At 27.9% G+C, this 19,900-nt stretch overlaps 1 protein-coding gene across 1 annotated transcript in view; it reads right to left on the reverse strand.

Annotated features, from left to right (window-relative positions):
* LOC108566981 (neuropeptide Y receptor type 2-like) overlaps nucleotides 1-14,527 on the reverse strand; it is a 20,931-nt gene extending 6,404 nt beyond the window's left edge. The window contains exon 1 of the mRNA XM_017927150.1: nucleotides 14,330-14,527. The gene's annotated coding sequence lies outside the window, so the exon portion shown is untranslated. The remainder of the gene's footprint in view (nucleotides 1-14,329) is intronic.
* Nucleotides 14,528-19,900: the final 5,373 nt, after the last annotated feature.

The following is a 19,900-nucleotide window of genomic DNA, read 5'->3' on the forward strand; positions in this document are numbered from 1 at the left end:
GATTGCGGCTACTTGTTCTTCTTCTGCTACTAGTTCGGTCGGTCAGTCGCCATCGACTTTGAAACAAATACAGTGGTGCCTCGCATAACGAACGCCTCGCACAGCGAACGCTGCACACAACGAACTTCCTTTTCGTTCATTTCACGATTCATAGAATTATTTTTTTAAACATGTATTGTTATGGGAAAACGCATTTCACATAACGAACTTTTCGCATAACGAACTTGCTCCTGGAACGAATTAAGTTCGTTGTGTGAGGCACCACTGTACCTTGTTTCAGCTCATTTCTTCTTTTTTTTCTTTCACTCCAAGCAATGTGCAATACGCATTAGTATGATATACGCATGGATGTGTAGACTAGTTCCATTTTTATAAAGCCGTCTGGACTATCCGAGATCAAAGAGAATTAAGGCAGTATTGCGCTTTTTACTGCACATGGATTTAAGTCAGTACAAGGTGGTACTTATAGATACCCAATTGAACTCATTTTTTATTAAATTTTACAATACGCAATCCAAATGAACTATTTTTTATTGAAATATAATTAAAATTGATTCTATTTTAAGAATTTTTACATTTCCTACTATTTAACAAATTCCTTACTTAACAAGTTCAATATTGTAAAAATATGATTTCATAAATAAATATATTTCTTTATAAAATAAACGATTCAATATTGATCTTATAAATATATATTTTTCTTAATTTACTATGTTTTCATATGAAACATACAATGTCTATATATAAAACAAACTCTTAAATCTTCATTAAAATCTTGTCGTAAAATGTACAATATATTAAATTCTAATTTTCTGAAAATAAGCCACATTGATTAACATCCTACGAACTTATTGAGTGAGGAGTTCGTAGGATGACCAATAAAACAACAACTTTTGGGCAATATTCGACTTTATTCATGAACATAGTCTCCTTCAAGAGTGATACATTCATATCAACGCTTCTCTAACCTTTCGATACCTTTCTTGTAGAACGATTTATCTTTAGCCTCAAAATATGGCTTTCACCCATTGCTGTCTACTCAGCATTATTACACACCCTTGGTCTGAGAATGTATCTCAAATTATTTGCAACGTAAGCAATATTTATGTATCTCATCCACTTGAATCAACAAATCAGTGTGTCCTTTGACAAGGTCGCTCCCTCAGCCACCCTTATCGAAATTGATGATGGCCAATACACCTAACGCATGGAGATCCAACTACCCGCCGAGATGATTCCGTGGATCACTCTTCCAACGCCTCACCGAAGACCTAACTGATAAACTGCCCTCAAACCCTATCTTTTTATATTTTCATCTTATTTTTCATCGTTCCAGCTCATAGTATATAAGCAACCCCTAGTATTTAAGCATTTTTTTTATTATTATTACTTTCGTAATGATTTATACATCTTCTTTTTGTTCTGGCTAGATGAGCGAAAAGCTCCCATATAGGTCACGCCATAACAACAACAACAACAATCTTCTATGTACGACCAATTTTATTCTTGAGTGTAGTGGTGGATCCAGGTTTCACCCTGGATTAGAGCTTAAACGCGGTACCCATTTCGAACAAAGCTTTCTCATGATCGAATGTTCATGCAAAATGGTGAATGCACTCGACCATCATTTCACTATCATTTGTGTCTGTAAGACTACGTTTAAACTCAGCAAACCACATCTCTACCATTTGTCTCGATGGAGAAGAATCCCCATAACACTTATCAAGCCATTGCTTTGGTTCAACGGTATTGCTTCCTATCAAAAAGTAATATTTTATCAGCAAACGAAATTCAGATTTTTCCATTGTTTTGAAAATTACAAAAGTAGCATCACTAAAACCATTGTAAATTGTGAACAAAAAGTGAGATTGTCATGAAATTTTGACAGGCATCGTTTAAAGGTTGGTACTTCCTAAAAATCATATGGATTTTGCGATAGAGGCTCCATGTCATCCTACGAACATATAATGATATTCATTTTACTACTTTTTTTTATTTTTATAAAAAAAAAATAATCTTAAAAACAGACAATATTCTTTGGATATAAAATAATTCAAATCAATAATAAATATTATTCAAATCAGTCGGTTATATCGGTTAATATATTTGTTGAATATAAATGAAATTAGAACATAAATTATTTTAATAATGACTTTTGCACTATTATGAATTATGCAATAAATTGGACATTACCTGAAAATTATTCACAACGTAAGCAATATTTATGATCGAATATGATTCTACAAGCGAAATCTTCAGTAAACAATTTGAAATAAGATTGGAATTCAATGGATTCGTAAAATCAATCAAACCTACAAGTCTCTTTAAAATTTAAAGAAATTTTAATAATCTAACATATTTCTCTTAGATCATTAAAATTCTTTTACAAATTTTATTTTTTATGTTATTTAAAAAAAAAAAATGTAAAAATGTTGATTCAATACAAATATATTCAACTAATGCAATTTGCATTACAAAAATTGAATGTAAAAGTTTCATTTTACGACCCAATTTAATCTAATTATGTGGATAATACGTGTAAATTCTTTAAAAATTAAGCAATTTTCATTGATCAAACAAAAACATGTTTTTTTCTCAATTAATCTGAATTAATGTATACAAAAAAACCGACAGACCTTGTCCAACTATAAAACGATCCCAATGAAATCTTCATTAAAAATAGCAAAACGAGATTCCGACCGACATCAACTGATTGATTTCAATTGCTTCGAAGCGAATTATGTTCTGAGAGAAGTTTACTAAACAAAAAAATTTACGTCCATTATTTATTACTCTCTGTCCGAATGTTCTCATCGCGCATTGCAAAATTCGCCTTCTTCGAATCGGCGAAAAGTTCGCAATTGCCTGCTCCATATGTCTTTCTTTGCTTTTGTTTTAACATAAACAATTATCTCTTCCAATTAGATTTCAATGATTTCATTATTTAGGTCAGAGCCTGCTGTATCGCAAAATAACAACAACAAAAAAAAAACACAAACCGTTGGAATCGACTGCCGCTCGTTTCTTTAATGGCAAAGTAAACAGCACTTGTTTACTAAATATTGCTATTTTTGTGATAATCGTATGTTATCTAATTTTTCTAATTGACAAAAAAAGATAATATTGTAACATTATGTAACATTTGATTCTTTAATTAGTATTTTTTTTCTAAATTTAGAGATAATAATAAATGGGATTGGTCAAAAACTATATAAATTATATAATAATGATTAAATAAGCAAATCTATTTTTGTAATTTGTAATTTTTGTAAATGTAATTAGCGTTAAATTTTAAATGATGAAAATATGTGTGATTTCAAAATAGTCTTCAGATTTTTGGTAATTTTGATTATTAGAAATGATAGAACAATGAGAAAATATGATAATCAAACTTGAAACTACATAGATGCACTTATTATGTATGATTTTTTAATTTTCCTGTAACTATAAGTGAAAATTGAATCAATTTAAAATGTGATCTATTAGATTTAATTTAATTTATCAAAAACCACGGACAATAAAAAATAACTAATTATACAAAACAAAGCTAAAACTATAGGGATTAATTGTATTATATTTGGCTATTTGTGACATCTACAATTTTTGTGTAATTAAATGTCAAACTTGAAACAATGAAATATTTGGTCACAAACTGTAGAGTCCTTAGATTTTATTTAATTTCTCAAAAAGTATGAATGATAGGATAATGAATAAATATACATTTTAAAGCTAATACTATAAAGATTAATTGAGTTATATTTTATTGTTTGGGACATCTCCAATTTTTGTGTAATTAAGTGCTAAACTTGAAACAATGAAATATTTGGTCAAATAATGAAGAGTGCTTAGATTTTATTTAATTTCTCATAAAATATGAATGATAGGATAATGAGTGTGTATGCATTTTAAAGTTAATACTATAGGGATTAATTGAATTATATTTGGTTATTTGTGACATCTCCAATTTTTGTGTAATTAAGTTTCAAATTTGAAACAATGAAATATTTGGTTACAAACTGTAGAGTCCTTAGATTTTATTTAATATCTCAAAAAATAGGAATGATAGGATAATGAATGAATATTTCAAAGCTAAAACTATAGGGATTAATTATTTTATATTTGGTTATTTGTGACATCTCCAATTTTTGTGTAATTAAGTGTCAACCTTGAAATAATGAAATATTTGGTAAAAAAAATGTAGGGTTCTTAGATTTTATTTAATTTCTTGAAAATTATGAATGATAGCATAATGAGAAAATATAGATTTCAAAGCTAATACTATAAGCATTAATTGTATTATATTTGATTATTTGTGACATTTATAAATTTTGTGTAATTAATTGTCAAACTTGAAACAATGAAATATTTGGTCACAAAATGTAAGGCTCTTAGATTTTATTTAATTTCTTCAAAATTACAAACGTTAGAATAAATACACGTCTCAAAGCTAAAACTATAGGGATTAATTAAATTATAATTGATTATATGTGACATCTTCAATTTTTATGTAATTAGCTGTCAAACTTGAAACTATTGCATGTGATCTCTGATTGCAGATGTTATTAAATTAATTGAATACAACGAAAAATAAATTAAAAACTAAATCTGTGATTTTATTACATTACTTTAATACAACAACAAATAGATTAACTACTAAATATGCTAATCAAAGCTAATATTATAAAGATTTGATTATGTGTAATATAATACGCATTTACAAACTGTTTCATTCATAATAAATTTTGCAGTTTGCAATAGATGCAAATGTGCTGTACTCTAACTATAAATACATGAATGTGTATAAGAATAAACTGTTTGAAGAGGGGAATCGACCTCTATAACCGCCATCAAGAGTTTAATCGATTCCTTCAGCTTTGACATTTAACTGAAAGCGCTATGACCGAGAAAACACAAACTGCAAACACGAACTTCCTCACACTATTTTTACATTACATCTCCTCATTTTCTTTTCGTTTCACACTCTATCTGCGTGCTCTAATGCTCGTTTCGCATTACGTAACAGTTTTCAGTTTTCCATTCACGTCCCATCGAATATTGCTTTTACCAAGAATATTCACATTAATTTTATTCGAGAAAAGAAAACGAAAAACATAATTTTCATTCATTGGATAAATTACGTTTAGAAACTTAAAAATTAATTTTTTACTAAGAATTAATTTATAAAATAATAAATCTACATTTTTTTCCTAGAAATACAAAAATTTACTGCAATTATTTCAAGTTGAGAATGAATTTTAACCAAAAATAAAAATGAAAAACAGAATTTTCTTTTATGGGACAAAACTTAAAATTATTTCATATTTTTAACCAAGAGTTGTTTTATAATGAAAAACATATTTATTCAATTAATTTATCAATATATCTATTCTTGTGGCCTTTTGACCTCGTTAATTTTCTTACCGCAACGTACGTATCTGTTCTGAATTTGTGGTTTATATTTAAAATAAATATTTGTATTCGACTTTTCATTGAAAAACTGTGTTTTTTTATAAGAATTCAATTCAACTTGAATTACATTTGTAAAAGTAATAAATAAACGTTATTTCTGCGCGAAAAGATTTATTGTGTTTTACCAAGCATCAGAAACTCGTATGCAGTTGTATAGAGAAGAATTTAATAATGCTGTTATGGAATGTAGAACCAGGAAAAGCGGAGATTCATCTTTATCAATCAAAATGAACGTCAAGTAAATATGTTTATTGCGTGATTTATGAAGCGCCTTTTTCACTCGGTGCAAAATCAAGGTTCCAAATTGCTTTCAGTCTGGTAAATCAGTGACTTCGACGACGATTCATACGCGTATTGCCAATGAAATTGCCATTTAGGACGAAATGAAAGTCGTCCTACACGTGTTATTAAAATCAATAATCCTGCGTTTTTTTCTATACTTTTAGTGTATAGAATATATGGACTTTACGTTATTTTATGAGACTAAATCTTTCTTTTTTCTATGTGTAACGCCTACACAATGCTCGAGTTTGAGGGTGAAATAAGGAACACACGATTTTCCAGTTCGCTGGAATGGATGAGTGGAAAAGTCAGTGATCCAATAAGGAGGCGAACGATTTACTTTTATCAAGTCGGTAATTTGTTCGGTCTCGCACCCTTTGCTGGTTTTCCACAAACAACTTTACTACTCAGATTGGATCAAACATCAGAATATAAAGGAGCAAAACTGTTTGTATACACATACACAATATGTAATTTACGTTTAGAAAAATAGTAAAATCTATATTTCATAATGTTTATACTAAAAATATATTTTATAATTTTCCTTGTGATTTTGATAGTTATCAAAAAGCAAATTTATGAAATAATATCAACAAAAAGCACAATATATTATTACTTTTCATTAGCTTTTCTATTATTTAAATTAAATTTGTATTATTCCTGTAAATATTTTGATTAATACTAAAAATGTCCAAATCTTAAGAAATGTATGAATTTTTGATTGAATTCAATATGATTTTGATATAAATATTTTATGTTTTAGTCATTTCCATTTAAATATGAAAAAAAATATTTTTTTCGTTGTTTATTTTTTCTTTATTTTAAGCAATATTTTAACACTAATTGAAGTGGGAATTGAAAGAATATTGTATAACTGTAAAAAAAAAGTAAAAACTTCTACAAATCACAATAAATTCATGAAATTTTTATATAAAATTTTGTCTAATTTCTGTTATTCTTTACTGTATTTGAGGTTTTATGTTTAAATTTAATAAAATGAATAATAATGAGATAATATATTAGACAATTAGTGAAACTTTGGATGAAACACAATTTATTTATATAAAATAATTATGTTGATTGTGGTAAAAAATGACGAATTTGTGGTTTCTGATTAAAATTAAATATAGAATAAGCAGAATTAAAGCTAGTTTTCATTGAAAAATTAATATATTATCTAAAACAATCTGATCTGGTTTGCGTAATTTGTATTTTGTACTGTAATGACTAAAACTTGGGACATCAGGAAATGAAGTTTATTTATATCAAATTATTGTGTGATTTTTTACCACAATTAATGTAAATGTGAGAAATTTGCGGTTTTCTGCTCAAGATTAAATATAAAATAAACACAATTAAAACTATGTTTTATTAATAAAAAAAATAGATAATATAATGTAATTTAATATAATTCACTTAGAATTGATTTGTAAAGAAATAAATAAATAATTTGAACTAATTGCACCTAATTATTTTGAAGAAATTCTTGATTTATATGAATTTATGCTTAATTTAATTATATTTCTTTTACAAGAACAAATAAACTATTTATTCTGAACATAAACTTATTTTTTTTGTGTAAAAATAACTAAATTTGTAATATTCCACAAATATAAATTGAAAACACACACGTCAAACATTTATAATTAACGTTAAGTAAATTCTATTTATTATTCCAAAACAATAGATTACTGAGATTTCCACTTGTTTGTGCATTTTGCGTTGATTGCTTGAACTCAATTAACCATTTTCGCACATCAACAACTCAGTATATTTTCTTTAATTCCTTTACTTAATCTTTACTTACAATTACACATTCAAAATAAACACACTTTCTAACTAAGTGACATAATCGTATTTCATACATCATATTTCATATTGATTGAAAGGTAAATAACAAATATGTTTATTTTTCTTTATTATAAGCTATATTTCGACACTAATTGAAGAGGGAATTGGAATGTTGTACAACAGTAGAAAAAAATATTGATTTATCGTGAGTTTAGGCATGCGAATTCAATACAAATTGAAATGTATTTTTTCTCTTTCTTATTTTTTTTCAAGCATTAACTTATAGTTAAACTAGAAATTTGTAATATTCCAAAATATAAATTGAATAACATCTTTTATTACAATCAACAGTTTTGTATCTTCATATATAAATAATTTAGTATTGTTTCTTTCGTTCCTTCATAAATTTCAGTTAACACCTCACTCAATAAGTTCGTAGGATGACATTTTACATGGAGCATCTATCAAATTAGGAAGTACCAACCTTCAGACGACGCCTGTCAAAATTTCATAACAATCTGACGTTTAGTTCACAAGTTACAGTGGTTTTAGTGACGCTACTTTTGTAAACAGCTACTTTCAAAACAATGGACAAATCTGAATTTCCTTTTGATGGAAATAAATACCGTTGAAGCAAAGCAATGTATTTATAAGTGTTATGGGGATTCTTCTTTGTCGAGACAAATGGTAGAGACTTAAACGGTCGCCCAAATTCGGCAATTGTTGCAGAAAACATAAAAAAAGTCCACAAAATGGTTTTGACCGATAGTAAATTGAAGTTGCGTGAGATAGATGACACCCTGAAGATATCAGTAGGCAGTGTATTTACTATTGAACATTTGATCATGAGAAAGCTCAAGTTCAGCTCAAAGTGGGCCAAAAACAAGGAGTTGATGATTTCGAGCGCTGTTTGGAGCTGTTCAAGCGAAATAAAAGGGATGAAACCACTACACTCCAGAGTCAAATCGGTCGTCAGCTGAGTAGACAGCAAAGGGTGAAGGCCAATGATAAATCGTTCTACAAGAAAGGTATCAAAATGTTAGAGAAGCGTTGATATGAATCTCCTTCGAACTTATTGAGCGAGGTGTTATAATTAATAACATTATTTTATAAACAAAAATTAACTTCTTTCAATTCATAAGGTGTCTTCATACATGAGATAAAGAAGTCGTAATATTCCAGTTAGGTAAATATTTCTTCCACTTTAAACATTACTTCAATACTAATTGAAGAGGGAATAGACGGAGAGAGAAGGAATAATGATTTTCACAAGATAAACGACGAGCCCTTCAATTATTCATCCCTCACGGCGTTGTTGGTATTTCACTTCTTTTTATATGTACATATTTTTATCTAACTACGACCATCTATTTTCCTCCCGCTCTTACTACATTTATTCGTACACTCTATCTCTCTCAGTCTTTCGTATTTACCAGTACAGTCGAATGGAAACGCTAATCCCGACGGACCTGCGTATTTATAGCCCTTATCGTCGTCCACCGCTCTAAAAATACCAGCGAAACTAATTTAATATTAATTCAAGTTCCATTTATACATTTCGCATTGCCGATCCTTCTGCCTTTCTGTTTCCATAGAATCGAATGAAAGACCAGAGAGGAGTTAATTAAAAATCGCTCAATTACGTAGTACACTCTTAACAAGAACGTTTCATTGGTGAGGATGGAAAGAGATGGTCGACGTTCAATAATTGAATTGATGTAATCCCTCTGGTAAGATGACAGCATTACCGCAACTCAATTTCAAACGTTTTTCCAGTGTTTCCCAAACTTCTATCTTCTAAGTTTCAAAGAATTAAGAATAGTTTGATTTTTAAGATTTTTTTAACAATAACTTTAACAGTATTGTCCATAATATACTGAAATTACTTTACAAGAAAGCAGTAATTTCAATTTGATTTTTTGGTTCATTTTTGTTTTGTTTTCATTCATAAAAATGCAATAAAATAGATTGAAATAGTTGTGATCATTGAAAATACAAATCTGTGACTGGTATCAACAATTACGTTGGAAAACAATTAGATTAGTGGAATGAAACGAAAGTCTCGTTAATCGCTGATCCAATTTTCGATAAGTGTTCAATTAATCTCTCGCAATTACGTAACGCGTCGCAAATTCGAAAGCGAAAACTTTCATCGTAGGAGAGTTTGATTAATTCCAGGTGGTAATATCATAAATCGTTCATAATTATATAGTATTCGTAATAATCGCAGACTTTAATCTTAAGGTGTTACAATCAATATCTAAAGTAGTTTGTTAAACAATTAATATTATTAATATTATCATATAATGTGTAATTATCAAGAAATTTATGTAATTTATTAAGACAAAAGTGCCGTTGATTTCACTTTATACAGTCTCTTTTTGTGCAGTTTATTTTTTGTACGTATTTGGTTCATCTATTAGTCCGGTTTGAAATAATCCGGAATATTGCCAGAACCGCACTATGCAAGATAATCTTACTTATATTAAATTTTTGAAGAAAGAAGTGCTTAAGACAACTTTAGAAATAAGTTTTTCTTCATTTTCAGAGAAAAGCTTTGTAAAAAAAAGAAAATACATTTTAATTTATTTCCCTTTATACAGTAAAGTCTCTTATTGTGCGGTTTATTTTTGTATGTGTTTCGTTCCTCCATTAGTCCGGTTTGAAATAGTTGGGGAGTTTGGCAGAACCGCACTATAATAATGTTATTTATATTATATTTCTTAAGAAAGAAGTGTTAGACAAAGAATTAAACAAAAAGATTTATGTGAATTTCTTAAGATAACTTCAGGAATAAGTTTTTCTTCAATTTCAGAAGAAAAAAACGTAATACTTTTTAATTTACAAAGGAAATTTGAAACAAAGGAAAATTAATTAAATAAATGAAACGGTAAGTTAATGTTAAACCTCTCAGCTCTTTCAGTGAAACTATTTATGTTGTCAAAACTTTAGTTTTTTGTGTGAAATAAAACTCTTCTTTTGTATACAAAGAATGAACTTTAATGAATTATATATTTTCCATTTTGTCCCATGTCCTTTTCTCATCTTTGATTTAGAGGTCATAAACAAATCAGCAAAAAAGAGAACCAAGTGTGATCAAATCATCATATTTAGTGAAAGTTTAACCATTCGAAGAGTTTTGAAAACTTCGAAATAAATGGTGATCTGATGATACAAGATCAGGACAGCTCAACCAAGCTCCAATTATTTTAGTTACCATAGAAGTGTGAGGTTTTTAGTGAAACAAGATTTGCCAATTCTGGTAATTTTCTTTGATTTTTAGTTGTTGGTAGTAAACACCTGAATTGATAGTTTGGTTCTTTGGATGCAGCTTAAAATACACAACACCTTTGTAATCTCACCAAATTGATAGCATCATGTGTTTTTCAATGTGTTTGATCAAGCTTGGATCATGATAATAAACTTCAGTAGATTGACCATAGCTTGTCTTACTGCGCGCTTTTATTACTACGCTCTTTTGACCTGCGCGATTTTGTTATGGTGCTGAAAAATCATAACATTTGTCAATTTTCTTCAAAACTAACACAATGCTATTTGTGAAAACTGAAATGACTCTTGAAAATCCAATATAATAGCTCAATTTAAGCATAGAACAGCTAGATTTATCTTTCTTTCTTAATTTTTCTATTTACAAGAAAAACTTTTAAAAAGAGGTAAATCCATTAATCAATTAATTAAATGTCAATATTGGTTTCCTTGTTTTCCAGAGTATATTTATAAAAAAAAATCATAAACTTCAGTAGGTCGACCATAGGTTGTCTTACTGCGCGCTTTTGTTATTGCGCTCTTTTGACCTGCGCGCTTTTGTTACGCACCAAAAAAATCATAACATTGACAAAAGTCCTTGAAAACTAACACAATGCTATCTATATGTGAAAACTGAAATTACTTTCTTGACAATCCAATATAATAGCTCAATTTAAGCATAGAACAGATAGATTTGTCTTTCTTTCTTGATCTTTTTTTTCTATTTTCAAGAAGAACTTTGAAAAAGAGGTAAATTAAGTATTCAATTAATTAAATGTTAATATTGGTTTTCTTAGTTTGCTGAGTATATTTCCGTATATTTACAAAAAAAAAACTCTTGAATGTAAACAACAAACAAAGATACTTATTTATTTCCTTTCAATTTACAGAGGAAGTTTGAAAGAGAGGAAGATTAATTAATTAAATGGAACGTACTATATAGCATAACACTAATAAACAGCAATTGGAAACACTTAATCAATCCGGACAAACATTTATTTAAGCTGAACCCAAGTGTACCGAAATACCTAAATGAATTAGACTCACAGCACGAACAAACTCATTAAATCTCAATTAAATATATAAGCAATATATAATTTAAAGATTAAGTTCATTAAATGATATAAATAGAATAAAACCTTGCATAGTCCGGCTTCGATCAGTCCGGATTCATCATTGAAAATGTTAAAAAAAACTAAATTAGTATATTTTCTCCCTTTATACAATCAAGTATTTTGTTTCTTTATGCTCGATTAGTCCGGGGTTTCGAAAAGTGGAAGCCGCACTCTTCGAGGTTTTGTTGTAATTAATTTAAAAAAAAAACTTGACTAGAATATATGCATCTGCGGAGGTAGTAAATCTGTAATGAAAGATGTAAAATAAAGTGAACGCAGAGAGTACTTTCTTACGTACGAAGAAGATATTGCGCTTAAAATAACTTGAGTATTCTAAATTGGAAACTTCGGTACTATTTAAGAGTCCAATAAATGCCCGTTTCCAATTAAGAAATCAATAAAACGCTATGAACTCGAAGAGCCAATAAACTCAAAGTAAATGTACGTTTTTCTTTTTTTCTAAAAATACATATTTTTTTGCTACACACAATTCATTACAGATTCTCATTACGTGCAAAGAAGAACTTCTGAGAACAAGTACAATCATGATTGGTTTTAAGTAGATTAGAATAATATGCGATGTATATAACAATTTTAATTAAGTCTTCAGGTTCTTGTAAACTTTCTGTTGACAAAAAACGCGGATTGCCTGGAAAAGCTTGTTTACGCATCGGAACGAACTGGAAACGAAGCAAACCTTGAAATAGATAATTGTTTTATGCTAGCAGAGACGTATATGTTTTTCCTTTTTATATTTGATACGATTAATTGGTAAATTATAATGATTTATTTCGTGAAGTTAAAAGAAACTACGCAATATTTGCGTAATTGTATATATAAACGGTATCAATTCGAGAAATTAGATGCATTTCTCCTTATAAGGTTATTTATCGCAAAATGACAGCTGTCATTGAATATATAAACGGTATCAATTCGAGAAATTAGTTGCATTTCTACTTATAAGGTTATTTATCGCAAAATGACAGCTGTCATTGAATATATAAACGGTATCAATTTGAGAAATTAGTTGCATTTCAACTTATAAGGTTATTTATCGAAAAATGACAGATGTCAAACTGTCAATTTACGTCAAACGACATATGTTGAAAAACTTAAATTTCAGGAAAGTTTCAAAATGAAAATTATATTGAAATAATGGAAATTAATTTAAATTAAACTCATTATATAAAGATGAATAATAATTAGAATTAATTACATAATTAGTGTATACAAAATTGATTTATTTATATTTAATACTAAAAAAAATGTATTACAAAATCTGTACGAATACAAACCAATTAAACATCAATGGATAATGAATAAATTATTTTGAGAAAAATTGTAGTAATCAAAATGTTACCAATTTGATAATGAAAGAAAATGCTAAAACCTTGTAAAAGATCATTGTTTCAATTCGGATTTAAACTAGAATCTTATGTAATTAATCATTAAATAATTTTGATTATAGAATTAAAATACTTTGGGACAAGGTGAAAAATATTTGAGACAAATTTAACTAAATTAAGCTTTAAAGTAAGTAAAGTTAATATGACATTAATTATTTCATTACTTTAATTAATTAAAAACAACTGTAATGATTCTTACAAATATTATAGTTTTTTTTCATAAAGGACAAAATATATATATATTTCCATGTTTTTAGTGTTTATAAAAAGTGAATTTTATTGTAAATTAAATGAATTAATTTAAAATTTCAATCAACTATATAAAAAAAAAATTTCTTCATAAAATATGAAATTAAATTATTAATTTATATCATATATTTTGATTATGAAAACTATAGAATATTCTTTGTAAATTCAATAAAATTAATTATAAGAAATTCGGGATTACAATTTGTATAAAAGCATTAAGACAATAGATTTACAAATAAACAGATTATGGAATCAGACGGTATTATTTCACGGAGAATTGGCGCCAAAGTAGATTAGGTTTAGGCTTCAGATTAGGAGAGAATCCTGTGTTCAAAGCGAATATTCCCAATGCGTAGTTTATCACCTCTAGTTAACTATTCCCTTGATGATATCATGAAAACAGCTTTATTTCAACAAGTAATTACTACAAATATTATCTTTCATTAATTTCATTGATAAAAACACAATAATTTTAATTTCTCTCATTTATATTGAAAGTCAAATATTTTCCTAAACCTCCAATTAATTAATTCATTCAAATTATAAAAATATTCATGAATGAAACAATTAATGAAACATACAAATCATATTATATAATTTAATAAATAATTACTAGAATTTTTCGAATTGTTATTTCATAATGAAACTAAGTATAATTATTGATAATTAGTTTTAGATAATTAAATATTTTGCATGAAATATGATTATTATCTACTACGTCTAATAATTAACATAAAGTAATAATCTTACTTGTTGAATAATTTTGTCCTTCTTTGTGTTGTCTTTATTCTCCTTCCAGCTTCTACTTTACATCTCGTGTAGAATCTGTTGTATTATTCTGTGTTGTTGATATGATTGTTGTTGTTGTTTTTCACTACTGGGAGGACATTCTGTGGGCTTATCCTTCCTTCGTCGGGTGACCACAGCAAACTGGCGCTTCGCATTATCAACGGCGCTGGCATTTCGTCCTCCGTGGAGGCTCAGCCAGTGCACATGTGCCGTTGCACCCACGCACCTTCCATGTATTTGTGTATATATGTATATTACACATACACACAAGTCTGTATCCACGTAGATTCGCTTTGTATGTATACTCGCTTCTCCTGGCGTGTCCTGACCATGCTCAACAACTACATGCATGCATAATAGATGCAGCAGGGAGGAAGGAAAAGCGTAGATAGTGCCGTAATCAAAGTGCAAAAACAAAGTTTAATTAAAATAAAATAACATTAAAAAAAAACTATTGTTTGTCAACAAGCGTCAGCGTTTGCAAAGGAAGGTGGATGGATGGTTTCAAGGCTCGCTGCAAGAGATGTCCGAGATTTCACTGTACCGTGTTATGCAAAGTAGATTCCCACTCGTACACTTGAATTCAGAACGTTGTTCATTTGCGGTTCTAGCAATTAACAACATCATTAATTCATGATTTCATTAAATCTTATACAAATTTGTTTAGTTATTAATGCAAATACTAAAATAATATAAAAATGTCATTTTACTGTCATTTACTTTGAACATGTCACTAAATGTCAATTACATATATATTGTATACAAATGAAATCTCAACATTTCAATTAAAAACACCATACAAAATTGAAATTTAAAGAAATTCATACAAGAAATGTCGATGCAAATGTGTATTAGAAATGCTATAAATAATCATTAGTAAATTCCAACTATATGATTTGAACATATTACATAATAAATTATGTTTTCATTAATTACAAACTTATGCAAAAATAAACGACTTTCTGTAACATTTCAAAAACATTTTAATGTAAATGTAATGTAAACTAAAAATGTCATTTAAATGTCATTTGCATGTAATATGACATTTAATTGTCAATTACATTAAAATTGTAAATGAATTCCAATTATATGAATGAAAACTCTGTATATTTTACATATAAAATGAGAAAACAATGGATTTTATCAACACAGAGGTATAAAGGTTTTTACAAAATGAAACATTAATGAAAAATTATTTAAATCTGTCTTTAGAAATTCGTTTTTCAAAATATATTTTTTAGAAACGAATAATTTTTTGGAAATTTTGCCCATGAGCAAACAATTAAATAAATTTTCATATCAAGTTATCTGCACGCAGTAGTGACCTTTTACTAAATTGTTTATAATTAAAGTTTATACTAAATTTACAGTATTGAAAAGTAGTACATGGTAAAACATGGAATTATTTGTGTGTTAATATATGATAATAATGATATAATGATATCAAATCTTAATTTATAAATTAATAAATAAACAATTTCAATACATTTTTAATGTTGTTTTTTTTTGCATTTTTAATATTAGATAAATTAAAGTGATAAATCATTGAAATATTGGATAAGAATGTAATAACAATACCTCACATAGTTATGAAAACGCGCCTTGTCTGCGTCGAATTGAATCACAGCGGTTCTAAAACGTTTAAACAATTGTCACAAAAACGCAAATCAGAGACGTTGCGATAATGTAGATATAGTTACAAAATACGAATAGTTGAGAATTCGACACACCTGCCTAATGATGAATCTGCTGCAGGTGCGAATCGTTAAACAATTTTTTATATGTTCACGAAAATTACTGCGTTTAGTTTTAAATTTACAGAATTATCCAATAAAAAGACATAAATTAATTGAGAAATATTTGTTTTATAAAATTGAAAATAAAATTTTCATAATAAATATGTAAAATTAATTGTTTATTATACATTAACTATGTTATTATACATTCATGTTTTTTATATAAATTAATAATCAAACAATTTATTTTTTTACTTGATTTAGTAAAACTACGTATGAACAAGAAAATGAATAACCGATTATCCTCATAAGAATTAATGTAAAATTGATATAAGTTATTCTATTTTCTTAAAAAACAACGTTTTTTACAGTTTTTAATATTATATTGGGTGTTAACATTAGTTCTGTATGTATTTTTCTTTATTAATTATTGAACTATCTACTAAGACCTGGAGAGTAAAAGGTACTATATAAAATAAAAAACAACTTGCCATATAATTATTTTAAAATAATAAAATTATACCTCGATAATAGAATGTTTCAGGTAAAAATAGAAGACGAATCAGGGGTGTTGCAGGGAAGTGTTTTAGGACCACTGCTTTACCTTCTATACATTAAAACTAACAATACTACGATTGCATCATTCGCTGACGACACAGCATCAGATGAGAATCCAGCATCTGAATATCTACAGGAAAATTTAGATAAGCTACAAAAATGGCTTAAAAATGAAGTATAGTAGTTAACGAAATGAAATCCGTGCATATCACATTCACACTAAAGAAAGACACCTGTCCAACTGTAAGACTTAATGGACAAGATCAGCCCAAAGCAAGAAAAGTTTAGAAAACTCTACTCGCTTCTAGGGAAAAGGTCGGAATTATCAGTGGAAAATAAATTACTTATATACAAAGTAATACTGAAACCAGTAAATCGAACATACAAATTATACAAAGGTTCCAATCAAAATGCCTAAGAAATATTATTCATGGCTCCATGGTTTGTCAGGAATAAACAAATACACGAAGATCTTCATATAGATATGGTCGAGGATACAATAGCAACATTTAGTAGATACCAAGATAGACTGGAGTCACAATGTTCTGGTTATTGGCCTACTCGACAACAGTGAAACCCCAAATAGGCTGAATCGTTGCAAACCACTAGATTTAGTATATAGATTTAAGTAATTATTAATGTTCAAATCATCATAATGATAACTATCACATTTACTTATTTAATGTTCACATTGATTGTGAACAGTTTGTGAATAAAAATATTATTGAAAAAATCCCTTTATATGGTTATAAAAACGCACATCGTGTACGTTGCGATGAATATTAGCGGTTCTAAAACGTCTAAACAGACTTCAATGACGTCGCGACAAAACAGCTGCGAACGCTAAACTAATGTTTCTATGGTTACAAATAGTCTCGAATAGTCTCGAATCGTCACGAGTCTGTTGCACCTGCGAGCACTAAACAAATTCTTATATGGTGTTGAGAACCTGCCACACCTGCGTAACGATGAATCATCTGCAGGTGCGCATCGTTAAACAAATGTTTATATGTGCACGAAAATTAGTGCCTTTTGTTTCAAATTTTCTGAATAATTCATCAAGAATTAATAGATAAAATGTAATAAATAATTAGTAAATTTAAAAAAAAAATTGCGATTCGTTTACGTCAGTGATTCTCAAACTCTTTGGTACGCGACATAAAAAGTTTCTACGACCCCCCGAAGAGTGAGTATATGTAGAAAAACAACCAGGATCGATCTGCGACCTCCGAAATATTTATTAGGTAAAATTGATTAAAGAAAACAATCTTAGAAAAATGTATATATAAAACAGAATTATATGAAAATGTATAAATGTAGAAATAAATTTAGCAGATTTCAATTAGACGATGGAAACTACTACGCTTTACGAATAAATTGATAAATGTGTGAGATTTAGTAAACAGGAAGATATAAAGGTCATCTAAAATGAAACAGTAGAGGAAGTTAACGCAACAATTCAGATATTCTTAAGTGCCATAAAAATGTGTTAGCTATAAATATTTTTTAACTACTCAACGATTAAACCTTTCACTAACACTGCATGCATTTATTTTAGATTTGATTAACAGATGCTGCATCTACTATTATCATTATGTAACTGAAGAAAATTTTATGTAATGAACATTATCCAACTGAAATATAAATTAATGAAACTGAAAAAAAGTAAATTGAAAAATATCATAAATTTTTGAAATTTATATATTTTATTTAGAATAAAAAATATAATTTATATTTTTCTTATACTTGCAAATTTTAATACAATTTGTGTTAAATTCATAATATTTTCTGGTATTTTACTCATATGGTTGATGATGTTTATTTGTGTTTTATTATGTGTCAGTATATTACACATAATTCTAGATTTCAGGGATTTGTTTCATATAAATCCTTGTGAAAATCTCTTTGATCTCTCCCTACGCTATTTGCTTGGGATATTCCAAACATTTGCAACATTATTAATTTCGAAATACACGTTCACTACATTTCATGAATAATAAATTATTGAAATATCAAAATAGTTCAAATAATTTGTGTCAAAGCAATTTTTAAAGTTAATTTTATTGATTCTTAGATTTTTATATAAAAATACTGAAAGGTTGCTTTTATAATATTGTTTACGTAAATCACTGTATTAGCTTTATCTAGAAGGAAAAAAATTGGATAGAATCATTTCTGAGTTATGAGCAATTTTCTTGATGCGACACATTTTCCGGATGAAAAATTAGGTCGAGCAAAAAATATGTATACAATATGCGAAATCCCATTTTCTTTGGATCATATCAAAAACAAAACATATAGAAACGCAGATTACATATGCATCATATTTTGTTGTTCATGTTGAAATTAGTTCAGAAAATACATCAGTTTTTTCAATAACAACATTTTTTGTTGGAATATAAGATTTAAATTATATTCAAACGTAATTTGTATTTAATATCAATGTATTTTGTAACATGTTTATTAAAAATTTGGTTTTCCTGAACAATAATATAAATTATGATAAATTTCTATAATTTTTCCAAAATATTAATAAAATTTCTCGAAAAATATATTACTTAGAGTCCAATCTTATATATTAACAATACAGCAATACCTCGCTTAGTCCGGCTTCGATCAGTCCGGATTCTGTATAGCCTGACTTGAAAATTTCAAAACAAACTAAAATAATACTCGAAATTATTTTTACATATAAATGATTGATTTTTCGCTTTATGTAGTAAAGTCTCTTTGTGATGTTTTCGATTAGTACGGTTTCGAACAGTCCGGGATATTGATTGAATTTATTACTAGTAGAATACAAAATAAAAAAATGAAATTCAAACTAAACAAACTAAATTTTAATTGAGAAAAATAAATTCTATAAAAATAATACTTGAAATTATTTTTATATACATAAATAATCGTTGTTTTTTTACTTTATATAGTAAAATCACTATGTGAAGTTCTCGATTAGTACGGTTTCAAACAGTCCGGGATATTGATTGAACTTATTACTAGTAGAGTACAATCAAAAACGTGAAATTGAAACTCTTGTCTCTTTGTGTAGTTCTCGATTAGTACGGTTTCAAACAGTCCGGGATATTGATGGAACTTATTACTAGTAGAATACAAACAAAAACGTGAAATTGAAACTCTTGTCTCTTTGTGAAGTTCTCGATTAGTACGGTTTCAAACAGTCCGGGATATTCATGTAAACTTTGATTAAAAAGTTCAAAATTTAGTATACAAGGCTATC

Source organism: Nicrophorus vespilloides, unplaced genomic scaffold, assembly GCF_001412225.1.
Source record: "Nicrophorus vespilloides isolate i.1.1-1 unplaced genomic scaffold, Nicve_v1.0, whole genome shotgun sequence".
NCBI classification, from domain to species: Eukaryota; Metazoa; Arthropoda; class Insecta; order Coleoptera; family Silphidae; genus Nicrophorus; species Nicrophorus vespilloides.